The sequence below is a fragment of the Orcinus orca genome, chromosome 2 (genome assembly GCF_937001465.1).
Source record: "Orcinus orca chromosome 2, mOrcOrc1.1, whole genome shotgun sequence".
Lineage (NCBI taxonomy): Eukaryota > Metazoa > Chordata > Mammalia > Artiodactyla > Delphinidae > Orcinus > Orcinus orca.
The window spans coordinates 116810438-116824477 of NC_064560.1; the positions used below are offsets into that span (position 1 = coordinate 116810438).

A 14040-nucleotide genomic window follows, 5' to 3' on the forward strand; every position below is an offset into this window, starting at 1 on the left:
GTGCTCATTGATTCTATCATGAGTACCACTGAAAGAACAGCTGTGTCTTCCAAATCCCAGAGCCCAGATCTGGTCTAAGCTTAAGATGAAGGCAGGACTAAGAGCAGTCAGCTCAGCCCTGCAGTTGCTGTCCCTCACTTTGTCCATAGTTTAGAAGGTCATTGGAGGCCAAGGTGGTTTCTGGTTCATTCTGGGTGAATGTGTTTTCAGGTTGAGCCCAGAAAGTGGTTAATCTAGGTTTACTCTGGGAAGGGCATGAATTTCTGTGAAATTCATAGAATTGATTTAGCTTCTTATGGAACCATACCACACACAATTTTTATACATACATACGTGTAAATATACAGGCTACAAAGAAAAATGTGACATTCTTCATATTTAAAAAAAAGGATTCTTCTCTCATTATGTATTTTGTGACTAATAAAGAAGAGGATTCTGTTGGACCTTTGCTGTACTGCTCAATATGGTAGTTATATGTGGCTATTTAAAATTAAATTGATTAAAATGAAATAAAATTAAGAATTCAGTTCCTCAGTTGCACTTGCTATATGTCCAATACTCAATAGTTTCATGTACCCAGTGGCTACCATATTGAACATCACAGATATAGAACATTTCCATCATTCCAGAAAGTTCTATTGGACACTGCTATTTGAGAAGTACTTTGACTCTCAGAACTAAATGAGCCTTCCGAGTTTCATCACAATTTTCTTAGTGAAACGGTCACATAACTGGAACTGCATTTTTCTCCATATTCTAGCCTGGAGTGCCTACCTAAATTCCATGTGCTCAGATCCAACCATGAACTTCTGTCCTTTGCTGGATAGAGTGAAAAAAAAATCCCTGGGTTCTTCAAGCCCTGCTGCTAGTGCTCTGTGCCATTGCCATTACTTAGATTTCTTATCTAAATTTTGCTCAGATTTTGGAAAATCTTTGGTTCTTGACCCAACCAGTTGTTGAGTTCTTACTCTATACTTTTCTAGTTGAGAGTTTATAAACCATACTGCCTGCTTTTCCAAATTCTTGGAGTCTTGCTTCAGTCTACACTGAATTCCTGCATCTGTCCTACTCAGGTCTGACCTTTCTGTACATGATCTGCAGTTAGAGATTCTCACAAGCAATCTGATCCTTTTAATTTGGGAATTAGGAAACAGAGTTAAATGACTTCCCTGAAGAAAAGTGCTGCACTGAGAATAGAACCAGTGTTTCTTACTTCTTGGTCCATTCAGTGTTCTTTCAACTATAGTATGAAAAATCATTGCAGCAGCTTTGCCTCCAGTCTGGCTGTGAGCTTGATAAAGCCTAACATGAAACAATATAATTTTAATACACTGGGACTTCCCTGGTGGCACAGTGGTTAAGAATCCACCTGCCAATGCAGGGGACATGGGTTCGATCCCTGGTCTGGGAAGATCCCACATGCCGTGGAGCAACTAAGCCCGTGCACTGCAACTACTGAAGCCCGCACACACTAGAGCCCACGTGCCACAACTACTGAAGCCCATGCACCTAGAGCCTGTGCTCTGCAACAAGAGAAGCCACCACAATGAGAAGTCTGTGCACCCCAATGAAGAGTAGCCCCGGCTCGCCACAACTAGAGAAAGCTCATGCACGGCAACGAAGACCCAACGCAGCCAAAAAAAAAAAAAAGAATTTTAATACACTATAGCCCTGTCGTTGTTTTGACACAAGGCAAGTCACAGCAGCAAGCCAAGATAAGGCTTGGTGCATACTTGGGGAGCTGAGGGTGATTAGCCAGATGTACTTATCAAAAAGGCATTTACTATAAAGGTGACATCAATAAATACCTTACAGGGCTTCCCTGGTGGCGCAGTGGTTGAGAGTCCGCCTGCCGATGCAGGGGACACGGATTCCTGCCCCGGTCCGGGAAGATCCCACATGCCATGGAGCGGCTAGGCCCGTGAGCCATGGCCGCTGAACCTGCGCGTCCGGAGCCTGTGCTCCGCAACGGGAGAGGCCACAGCAGTGAGAGGCCCGCATACCGCAAAAAAAATAATAATAATAATAAATAAATAAATAAATACCTTACAGAAAAATTTAGAAAATAATGAGAAAAAAATACTCAACTATCATCCTACATTATACAACCCTTCCTAGCATTTTGGCACTTTTCTTTCAATTTTTCCTCTCTCATTCTCTCTCTCTCTACACACACACCATCACAACCATACCGTAAATACATTTATTGTGTTTTTTATATCAAGTATTTCTCCATTTTATAATCCTAACAACCAACATTTTAAACAGATGTTTCATTTTTAAATTAATATGCTATCAAATAGAATTTGGAAAATAGAGGAAAATAAGAAAAAAATTACTCATTTCTCTAGCCCAACAGAAAAATCAGGTAATATTTTTGTTAATGTCAGTGTTTATGCATAGATTTTACCCTCTACATAGTTATATATATACACTCTACTTTATGAATGTTTTCCTATGCTGTTATACACCCTTTGTAAAGATTTTTTTAATTTATTTTTGGCTGCGTTGGGTCTTCATTGGTGCGCGTGGGCTTTCTCTAGTTGCAGCGAGCAGGGGCTACTCTTCCTTGCGGTGTGCAGGAGGTGGCTTCTCTTGTTGTGGAGCTCTAGGCGTGTGGGCTTCAGTAGTTGTGGTGTGCAGGCTCAGTAGCTGTGGCTCACGGGCTCTAGAGCGCAGGCTCAGTAGTTGTGGCACACGGCCTTAGTTGCTCCGTGGTATGTGGGATCTTCCCGGACCAGGACCAGCGATCGAACCCGTGTCCCCTGCATTGGCAGGTGGTTCTTAACCACTGTACCACTAGGGAAGTACCAAGATTTTTTTTTTTTTCTGCACGGCTTGTGGGATCTTAGTTTCCTACCAGGGATCAAACCTGGGCCCTCAGCAGTGAAAGCGCAGAGTCCCAACCACTGGACCGCCAGGGAATTCCCAAGACTTTTATGACTACATAATATTTCTAAGCGGATACACCATGGTTTACTTAGCTCTGTTTTGGTATATTCAGGGTGTTTCCATTCCTTATTTCCTGCATTTTCCATGTTTTGAATCATTTTGTCAGAATGAAATTCCAGAAGTAGGTCAAAGAGGTTTTCTTGGTTTTGTTTTTTACAGCTCTTGCTAAGTTACTTTTCAAAAGTGTTAACCAATTATATTGCCACTCCAATTTTTGTAGTAATGATGCACCATTGAGAGCATTAGATTTTTTTCTTGAGAGGCATTGCATGTTTTTGACTTTCAAAATTCTAACTTCTTTATCCATAAACCTGAAAGGTTTCCTGTCGTTTTTGGTAACTTACCTGCATTAGATACCATGAAGATTAATGAAAACATACATACTGGGAATATTTGAATTCTGATAAATGTCCCTGATCTCTAAGTAAGGACATTATTATGGGTAAAATATTTTAATCATATAAACCCTAAAATAAAACCAAAGTCTATATACTCATGATGAAAGACATCTTTGAAATGTCTTGGAACTCTCATCAGGGATGTCATAGAAAATGATATTTATTGTTATACGAAATGAGAAAGAATCTTAGCTAAATTGCTAGGTTTACCCTAAGACAAAATTTAATACATTCTATTCCACATACTCAACAGGAGTTGAGCCTGTAACTCTATAATTTAGTAGATCTCCTTAAACAGGAAAAGCTGTCAAATTGTAATCAGGGCATAATTAGCAACCCAATCTTAATATATATATTGCAAATAAAAAATGTCAAAAAAAATGTCGAAACTATGCTTCAGTTTAGTCAGTCATGAACAGCATTTCTTAAACAATGGAATAGAATAGAGAATATCAGTGCATTATACATAGTAAAGAAAAGTATCATTTTGTGAAACTTTTTTTTCTCTGTTGTATGCTAGAGTATGTGTACTTTTACTATTGGTTGCAGTAAAAAGCAGCTCAAGATAAGCATAGAAGGAAACTTGCATCTTTAAATACTTACACAATAAAACAAGAAAGATCTAAAACCAGTGATCTCAGCTTCCATCTTAAGCTAGAAAAGGAAGAATAAATTAAACTTGGGCTAAGTAGGATGAAACAAATAATGATAAGAATAGAAATCAACGGGCTTCCCTGGTAGTGCAGTGGTTGAGAATCTGCCTGCCAATGCAGGGGACACGGGTTCGAGCCCTGGTCTGGGAAGATCCCACATGCCGCAGAGCAACTAGGCCCGTCAGCCACAATTACTGAGCCTGCGCGTCTGGAGCCTGTGCTCCGCAACAAGAGAGGCCGCGATAGTGAGAGGCCCACGCACCGCGAGGAAGAGTGGCCCCCACTTGCCGCAACTAGAGAAAGCCCTTGCACAGAAACGAAGACCCAACACAGCCCTAAATAAATATATAAATAAAAATTTTTTAAAAAGAATAGAAATCAATAAAATTAAAAGTGGAGAGGGCTTCCCTGGTGGCACAGTGGTTGAGAGTCCGCCTGCCGATGCAGGGGACACGGGTTCGTGCCCTGGTCCGGGAAGATCCCACATGCTGTGGAGCAGCTGGGCCCATGAGCCATGGCCGCTGTGCTCCGCAACGGGAGAGGCCACAACAGTGAGAGGCCCGCGTACCGCAAAAAAAAAAAAAAAAGTGGAGAGAAAAAATCAATAAAACCAAAACCTGTAAGATCAGTAAAATTGTTAAACTTTTACCCATACTGACCAAGATTTTTTTTAAAAAAGGCACAAATTACCAATATCAGAAATGAAAGATTACTATTACAGATCCTGTATATATATATATTAAAAAGATAGGGACTTCCCTGGTGGCGCAGTGGATAAGAATCCGCCTGCCAATGCAAGGGACATGGGTTCGAGCCCTGGTTCGGGAGGATCCCACATGCCATGGAGCAGCTAAGCCCGTGCGCCACAACTACTGAGCCTGTGCTCTAGAGCCTGCGAGCCACAGCTACTGAGCCCTTGTGTCACAACTACTGAACCTGGTGCACCTAGAGCCTGTGCTCCACAACAAGAGAAGCCACCACAATGAGAAGCCTGAGCACCGCAATGAAGAGTAGCCCCCACCCACCGCAACTAGAGAAAGCCCACGTGCAGCAACAAAGACCCAACGCAGCCAAAAATAAATAATAATATTTTTTTAAAAAAAAAGGATAACAAGGGACTACTGTGAACAATTCTATGCCCACAAATTGAAAAACTTAGTTGTAGTGGACAAATTCATTGAAAAACACAAAATACCAAAACTGATTCAAGAAGAAATAGAAAACCTGAATAGTCCAAAATCAACTAAATGCATTGAATTCATAATTTAAAACCTTCCCTAAAACAAACTTTGTTCCCAGATAGCTTTTCTGGTGAATTTCTATCTAAGGAAGCAATAATACTAATCCTTCCAGGAAAAAAAAAAGGAAGGGTCACTTCCCAACTCATTTTATGAGGCCAGCATTACCATATACCAAAAGCAGACAACAAAATTGCAAGAAAAGAAAACTACAGATAAATATATCTTAGGAACATAGACATTAAAGTTGCAACAGTAACAAAATGTTGGCAATATAATCCAGAAATATATAAAAATAATAATACATCATGACCAAATGGAGTTTATCCCAGGAATGCAAGTGTGGTTTAATGTGAAAATGTAATACATCGAATTAACAGAATAAAGGAGAAAGACCATGTGATTATCTCAGTAGCTACTGAAAAAATTTTTTTGACAAAATTTTACATCCATTCATGGTAAAACAAAAAAACTGTCAGCAAACTAGGATTAGCAGGGGACTTACTCTACTTAATAAAGTTCTTTTTTAAAAAACCTACTACTGACACCAAAGTCACGAGCCAAAAAAGAAAAAATAGACAAACTGGATTTTGTGAAAATTGTAAAAATTTGTGCACGAAAAGACAATATTAAAAGAGTAAAGGGAATTCGCTGGTGGTCCAGTGGTTAGGACGCCGCACTTCCACTACAGGACTGCAGGGCAAACGTGTTCGAGAGTCATGGTTGGGGAACTAAGATCTCACATGCTGCTCAGCCAAAAAAAAAAAAGCATAAAAAGACAACCCACAGAATGGGAGAATATGTTTGCAAATCATGTATTTGATAAGGGATTCAAAGCCAGAATATATAGAGAACTCCTAAAATTCAGCAACAAAAAGCCAAACAACCTGATTCAAAAACAAACAACAGACTTGAATAGACATTTCTCCAAAGAAGATATACAAATGGCCAATCAGCAAATGAAAAGATGCTCAACATCACTAATCATTAGAGAAATGCAAATCAAAACTACAATGAGATACCACCTCACACCCGTTAGGATGGCTACTATCAAAAAACAGAAAATAAATGTTTGAAAGGTTGTGGACAAATTGAAACACTTGTACACTGTTGGTGGGAATGTAAAATGGTGCACCTACTATGGAAAACAGCGTGGTGTTCCTCAAAAAATTGAAAACAATTACCATATTATCCAGCAGTTCCGCTTCTGGATATATACCCAAACGAACTGAAAACAGAGTGTTGAAGAGATATTTGTTTCCCATGTTCATAACAGTATTATTAACAATAGCCAAAAGGTGGAAGCAACCCAAGTGTCCATCAACAGATGAATGGATAAGCAAAATGTGGTATATGCATACAATGGAATGTTATTCAGCCTTAAAAAGGAAGGAAATTCTGCAATATGCTATGACATGGATGAAACTTGAGTACATTATGGTTAATGAAATAGCCAGTCACAAAAAATAAATATGAGGTATCTAGAGTAATCAAAATTATAGAGACAGAAAGTAGAATGGTGGTTGCTCGGGCTGGGAGAAAGAAGAAGTGGAGAGTTATTGTTTGTAGAGTTTCAATTTTGCAAGTTGAAAGAATTCTGGAGATTGATGGTTGCACAACAATATGAAGGTACTTCATACCAGTGCACAGGACTTCCCTGGTGGCGCAGTGGTTAAGAATCTGCCTGCCAATGCAGGGGACATGGGTTCGAGACCTGGTCTGGGAAGATCCCACATGCCGCGGACCAACTATGCCCGTACGCCACAACTACTGAGCCTGTGCTCTAGAGCCCGTACACCACAACTACTGAAGCCTACGTGCCTAGTGTACGTGATCTGCAACAAGAGAAGCCACTGCAATGAGAAGCCCATGCACTGCAACGAAGCGTAGACCCCGCTCGCTGCAACAAAGACCCAATGCAGCCAAAAATAAAATGTAAATAAATAAATTTATTTTTAAAAATACCAGTGAACAGCACATTTAAAAATGAATGAGAGGGGCTTCCCTGGTGGCGCAGTGGTTGAGAGTCCGCCTGCCGATGCAGGGGACGCGGGTTCGTGCCGCGGTCCGGGAAGATCCCACGTGCCGCGGAGCGGCTGGGCCCGTGAGCCATGGCCGCTGAGCCTGCGCGTCCGGAGCCTGTGCTCCGCAACGGGAGAGGCCACAGCAGTGAGAGGCCCGCGTACAGAAAAAAAAAAAAAAATTAACATCTCATTCTTTTTTTTTTTTTGCGTTTCGCGGGCCTCTCACTGCTGTGGCCTCTCCCGTTGCGGAGCACAGGCTCCGGACGCGCAGGCTCAGCGGCCATGGCTCACGGGCCCAGCCGCTCCGCGGCACGTGGGATCTTCCCGGACCGCGGCACGAACCCGCGTCCCCTGCATCGGCAGGCGGACTCTCAACCACTGCGCCACCAGGGAAGCCCCCACATTTTTTTAAATTGGGGGAAAAAACTATTACTAACATCACACTTATAATGGTGAAAGTCTGAATGTTTCCCCCATATAACAGAGAACAAGAAAGGATAATTGCTCTCACTACTTCAATTCGAAATTGTACCGTAGGTACTAACTAGTGGAATAAAGCCAGAAAAAATAAAGAAAAAGCATATAGATTAGAAGTTTTAAAAGTAAAATTGTATTTTTACATGACGTGATCATGTGCATATAAAATCCTAAGGAATCTACAAAAAGCTACTAGAACCCATAAGTGAATTTAGCAATGTTACAGGGTATACTGCCAATATAAAAAAATGTGAGTATACAAAAAATACTAGCAATGGTCAATCAGTAACTGAAATTTTTTAAAATATCATTTACAATAATGTCCAAAAACATGATATCCTTAAGGATATGCTCAATAAAATACATGCAAGACTTGTGTATTGAAAACTACAAAATATTTCTGAAAGAAACTAAAGAAGATGTAAATAAATGGGAAATATACCATGGGAAGCTCAGTATTGTTAAGATGTAAATTATCCCCAAATTGATGTATAGATTCATTACAATCACAGTCAAAATCCAAGCAGGCGGGACTTCCCTGGTGGTCCAGTGGTAAAGAATCCACCTTCCAAGGCAGGGGACACAGGTTCGATTCTTGGTCAGGGAACTAAGATCCCACATGATGCGGGGCAAATAAGCCTGCGCGCTGCAACTGTTGAGCCCGCTCACCTCAATGAGAGAGCCTGCATTCTGCAAACTACAGAGTCCACGTACTCTGGAGCCCATACGCCACAACTAGAGAAGAGAAAACCTGTGCACCACAACTAGAGAGAAGCCCAAGCGCAGCAACGAAGAGACCGTGCACCGTAACGAAAGATCCTGCATGCCTGAACGAAGACCCTGTGTGCCGCACAGGGTCTTTTTTAATTAATTAAAAAAGAAACTAAAAACCACCCTTTAAAGTAAAATAAAATGTACAACCACTATAGAAAACAGTTTGCCAGTTCCACCCCCACAATCCACTCCTAGGGATTTATTCCAAGAGTAATGAAAGCATATATCTACACAAAGACTTGGACACAAATGCTCACGATGACTTTATTCTTTTTTTTTTAATTAATTAATTAATTAATTTTTGGCTGCGTTGGATCTTCGTTGCTGCGCGTGGGCTTTCTCTAGTTGCGGCGAGCAGGGGCTACTCTTCATTGAATTGCTCCGGCTTCTCATTGCGGTGGCTTCTCTTGTTGCGGAGCACAGGCTCTAGGTGTGCAAGCTTCAATAGTTTTGGCATGCAGGCTCAGTAGTTGTGGTGCATGGGCCTAGTTGCTCCACGGCATGTGGGATCTTTCCAGACCAGGGATGGAACCCGTGTCCCCTGCGTTGGCAGGTGGATTCTTAACCACTGCGCCACCAGGGAAGTCCCCACTTTATTCTTAATAGCCCTAAACTGGAATCCTAATTTCCAGCTACACGTGAATGGATAAACCAAAAGCAGTATATCCATACAGCAGACTAGTACTAAACAATAAAAAGGACAAACTATCATGCACATAACATGGACAAATCTGAAAAAATTTTGCTGAGCAAAAGATGCCAGATGCAAGAGTACATGCTGCATGATTCTATTATATGAAACTAGTGAAAACAAAACTAGTCTATGGTGACAGGAAAGCAGATGAGTGGTTGCCTGGGGCTAGGGAAAGGGGTTGGGGATTGACTGCAATAGGGCACAAGGGAATTTTTTTCAGGTGATATGAATGTTGTATATCTTGATTGTGGTGGTGGTTACACCAATGTATACATTTGTCAAAACTCATTGAAATGTATGTGCACTTTATTGTACATAAACTATGCCTCAATAAAGTTTATTTTAAAAACATTTGGAAGCCACTGGTCTACTGGGTGTGGGGGAAATAATCATTAGAGTTGCAACATTTTGTTAAATGATATTGTTACGAAGGCTGTAGCCCCAGAATCATAACCCTGCCCCTCCCTTGAATAGAAACTAATTACTCTTACTAACGTTTTCGGAGGAAGCTGCAAAGAGAAAAAACGAGAACTGGTTAGAACCACCTAGGCCCAAGATGGTGGAAGATTTTACTTCCAGTAGACCTTGAGCCTCATTATACACTCATTGTAATACATTACCATGCTAAATGACACATCCACCAAAGCCATGACAGTTGGCGATTGCCATGACCACAACCAGAGAAGCCCATACTGAAAAGGAGAGTTGCATCAGTTCCAGGTCCAAACCACACCCCTGTTCTGGGATAACTCATGAATATTCCTCCCACTCTTTCCAATTCCCTCCTTTTTAACTCGACCTTCCTGTATATTTGATGTCTCCACAGAAATTGAGTTGAGAAGCTGCTTTGCAAACTAGGTTCTTTGCTTCTCCATTCTTTGGCCACTGAATAAAGCTTGTGCTATTCCAGCCTCAGCTTCAGTTTCATTGTTGGCTGCATGACTCCAATCAGAAAAAAAACCCACCTGGCTGAGACAGGGGGTCTCTGCCCAAGCTAGGACCCCAGTGCAGGTCCAGTTGACTAATTTTGTTAGGGAAACCACTGACCGAAACTGCCCGCCTTGGCCAGGCCCAATAATTACCACTCACATGAGTTACCTTACAACAGGAGGTCCTGGTAAGGAAGACGTAACTAACAAGCTACCACCAACTCGAAGAATTCGGGAAAGGTCAAAAGGAGAGAGGAGACACCAGTCCATATGTCCTACCAGCCTCCCAGAATCCTTCTCGCTAGAATCCATCTTGGTTGAGTGATGTGTGCAGAGCCAGGAAGGACCCTGAGTCCGAATGATCAGCCAGAGACAACCCGGAAACTAACTCCATTACCATAAATTCCAAGACTGTGACCATGTGTCATAGAAGTTCTCTTGGGTTCCCTTACCCTCCTGCTCTCCACCCGGGTGCCCCTTCCCAATAAAGTCTCTTGCTTTGTCAGCACCTGTGTCTCCTCGGACAATTCATTTCCGAGTGTTAGACGAGAGCCCACTCTCAGGCCCTGGAAGGGGTCCACCTTCCTGCAACAATTTGGTAACGATATCAATGGACAAAATAAGCAAATATGTGTTGCTAATATAGTCAGATAAAATTTAAACAAATTTTAAAAGAAACAGTAATATATGCCCATGGTTATAAAATAAATGATAGAGAAGGCTTATGATAAAAATAAATATCCCTGCCCCATCCTTTCCTGACCTTAGTACTTTTCCCCAGAGGCATCCACTTTTAATATTTTATTTTCCCCTCTCTTTCCTCAATGAACTAGAGTGTAAACTGGTAGATATGGAGCAGTTGATGAAAAGCATTTAATTGTAATGTAAACCAGAAGAGCCAGTAACTTAAGCCCAATGCTGCTGATCTCTCCACATTGCAACAGTAGCCCCTCTGATTTATATGAGATATTTCCACATTCTGGAGTTCTCAAATTCCCCAAAGAGCATTACTGTTTATAACTTGAAAGGCACCTGATGGCTAAACCCTGAATGTTTTAAATAAAAGCTTTGTAATGGAAACACATTCTAAAGGAAACATTCCTTAAGAAGAGCCAAAATGGCAAGTTCCAGGAATGAGGGAGAAAAGAGAAAGAAATTCTCTTCATTATTGTGTAACTTGTTGGGATGCCATCCATAGTTTGCTTAATAATAGTTGTGTTTAAGGTGTACCAGTGAATTGCTGGTGGGGGTTGGGATGAAGGAGGCAGAGTAGCCTTGGAGAGGAGATAGCACTTGCCCTTGCAACTGTGTTGTGTGTCAAAGGGCTTTGAAAGAGGTAAGGGAAGGGTGCATTTTGGCTAAGAAAACTACAAGGAGTTCACTATTACAAGAGAGGAAAACATGTAGGGTGTATTATGAGAGATAAGGCTGGGAAATAGGGTCCATGTTTCTGTTATGGTTTTTTGGTCATAAGCAAAAAAACTGACTTGGCTAATGTAAACAAAAAGGATTTATTGGAAAGATGAGTGGCTCACAGAATTGATGGGAAAGCTGGAGAACTAGGCTTGGAATTAGGATCAAGGGCAGCTGCAGAACTCTAGGCAGCAGGAACTATTCAACTTTCTGTCAGAGTGACTTGAGTGCCAGTACTTTTTTTTTTTTTCCATCCCCGCATAATTTGACTCAGGATTCAAAATTCTGAGAGGGCATAATTGACTTTATCTCATAAACCCACCCATCCAGGGCACCTTGATTTATCGTCCTACTGAGGCAGGCAACACTGTCCACAGTGGGGAAAATGTAATTCCCAAAGGAATGTAAGCGCACTGAGGATATGTCTTGTTGAGTTTATGTTTTACCCTATAGACTAAAGGAGACCATTGAAGAATTATGAATAAGAAACTAAGATGAAAAAAAAAAAAAAAAGAAACTAAGATGATCAGAAATGTAGATTTTAGATAATCCTGGTTTAAATTGGAGGATGGACTGAAAGGGGGCAAGAATAGTATGAGGGAGACTTGTACAAAAACTCTTGCATTGATTTGGGGGAGATGTTGAATGCTTGCATTTGACAGGGATATGGAAGTTGGTAATCTGAAGAGGAATACATTTTTGAAAGATATTTAGTAAGTAGAATGAATCAAAAGACCAATTGAATATGGGTGGTAAAGAAGAGGAAGAGTCTTGGTTGATTCCCAGGTTTCTGTTTTGAACATCTGTTTGAAAGTTGGTGCCATTTATAGACAGGTTGCACTGAGAGGTCAATTAGAGGAACAGTGATTCCATAGGAAGTTGAATTTTACATGTTTCCCATTAAGGATACATTTGGAATTTTGAAATGGATGTATCTAATAGGCAGTTGGATACATGTGGATATAGAGCAAGAAAAAGATCTGAGCTAGAGAGATTTGGAATGTATCACTATGTAAATGGTCTTTGAAGTCATGGACATGTACCATATTTTCAAGGCTTTGAGTATGGAGTATAAGAGAAAAGGAATGAGAATAACATTCCAAAAGGAGGGTAAGGAGAAAGAGATACACATAGATACCAAGAAGGAGCAGACAAATAGGAAGAACATTCATGTAAACCAGAAGATAATTCACTGTGGTTTGACGAACACATTGTGAACATATCAACCACAAACTATTTTTAAGAGCTTTACTAAGATATAATTGACATACCATACAATTCACCCATTTAATAGTATACAATTCAGGGACTTCCCTGGCGGTCCAGTGGTTAAGAATCTGTTTCCACTGCAGGGGCCGCAGGTTCGATCCTTGGGGAACTATAGGATCCCTCATGCTGTGTGGCCAAATAAATAAATATACAATTCAGGTTTTATTTAGTATATTCTCAGGGTTGTGCAACCACCACCACAATCTAATTTTAGAACATCTTTTCTTTCCTGAAAGGAATACCATGCCCATTAGTTGTTATCCCGCACCTCCCTCATACCTCTCCCAGACCTAAACAACCAACAGTCTGAGTATTTCATTTAAATGGTATCATACACCACGTGTTATTTTGTGGCTGGCTTCTTTCACTTAGCATAAATTTTCAAGGGTCATACATGTTGTAGCATGTATCAGTACCTCATTCCTTTTTGTTGCTGTATCACATTGTATTATATAGATATCCCATGTTTTATTTGTCTATTCATCAGTTGATGGACATTTGGGTTGTTTCCACTTTTTGGCTACTATGAATAAAGCTGCTATGAACATTTGTGTGGAACTGCTATGAACATTTTGTGTGGACATGTCTTCATTACCTAAGTGTGGAATTGTGGGGTCATATGGTAACTATAATGTTTGACTTTTTGAGGAAGTGCCAAACTGTTTTTCAAAGTGACTGCATCATTAACCACAAATTATTTTAAATATTTCTTTAGCTAATACTTTGGATGTGTAATTACTTTTAGGAGATATATGTTTTTATAGCTTACTAAAATAAGGTGAACACTCTTTGTAGAAACCACCGAGGTCATGCAGTAGGACTTTGCCTACCATCTCAAAAGATCCTTCACACACCCCAACTCCATCACAGTCCCTAGCTTCTCTCTAAAAGTAAGCACAATCCTAATAATCATATTATATCTGTATCTCTTCCACATAAAGAATTCTGGTTCTGAAAGATACAGAGGATGTTAGAATATCCTATAACTATTCCTTTGCTTTATCTACTTTATACATGCTGAAGTGTTATAATAGTTATACTAGTCATCACTAGTAATTATCACCACCAAGTTATGGTTACTGAAAAGAATTTTTTTCTGCATATATTGTCCCCATCCTCTCCACAATTTTTTTTTAATATTTATTTATTTATTTAGGCTGCACCGGGTATTAGTTGCAGCATGTGGGGTCTTCGTTGTGGCATGCAGGATCCTTTGTTG

The 14040-nt window shown here is 40.5% G+C and overlaps 1 long non-coding RNA gene across 1 annotated transcript in view; it reads right to left on the minus strand.

Moving 5' to 3' along the window:
• The window catches only part of LOC125963700 (uncharacterized), a 54801-nt gene that overhangs the window by 2420 nt on the left and 38341 nt on the right, over positions 1 to 14040 (minus strand). Inside the window, exon 5 of the long non-coding RNA XR_007476066.1 lies at positions 3954 to 4004. This is a non-coding gene — a long non-coding RNA (uncharacterized LOC125963700). The remainder of the gene's footprint in view (positions 1 to 3953; positions 4005 to 14040) is intronic.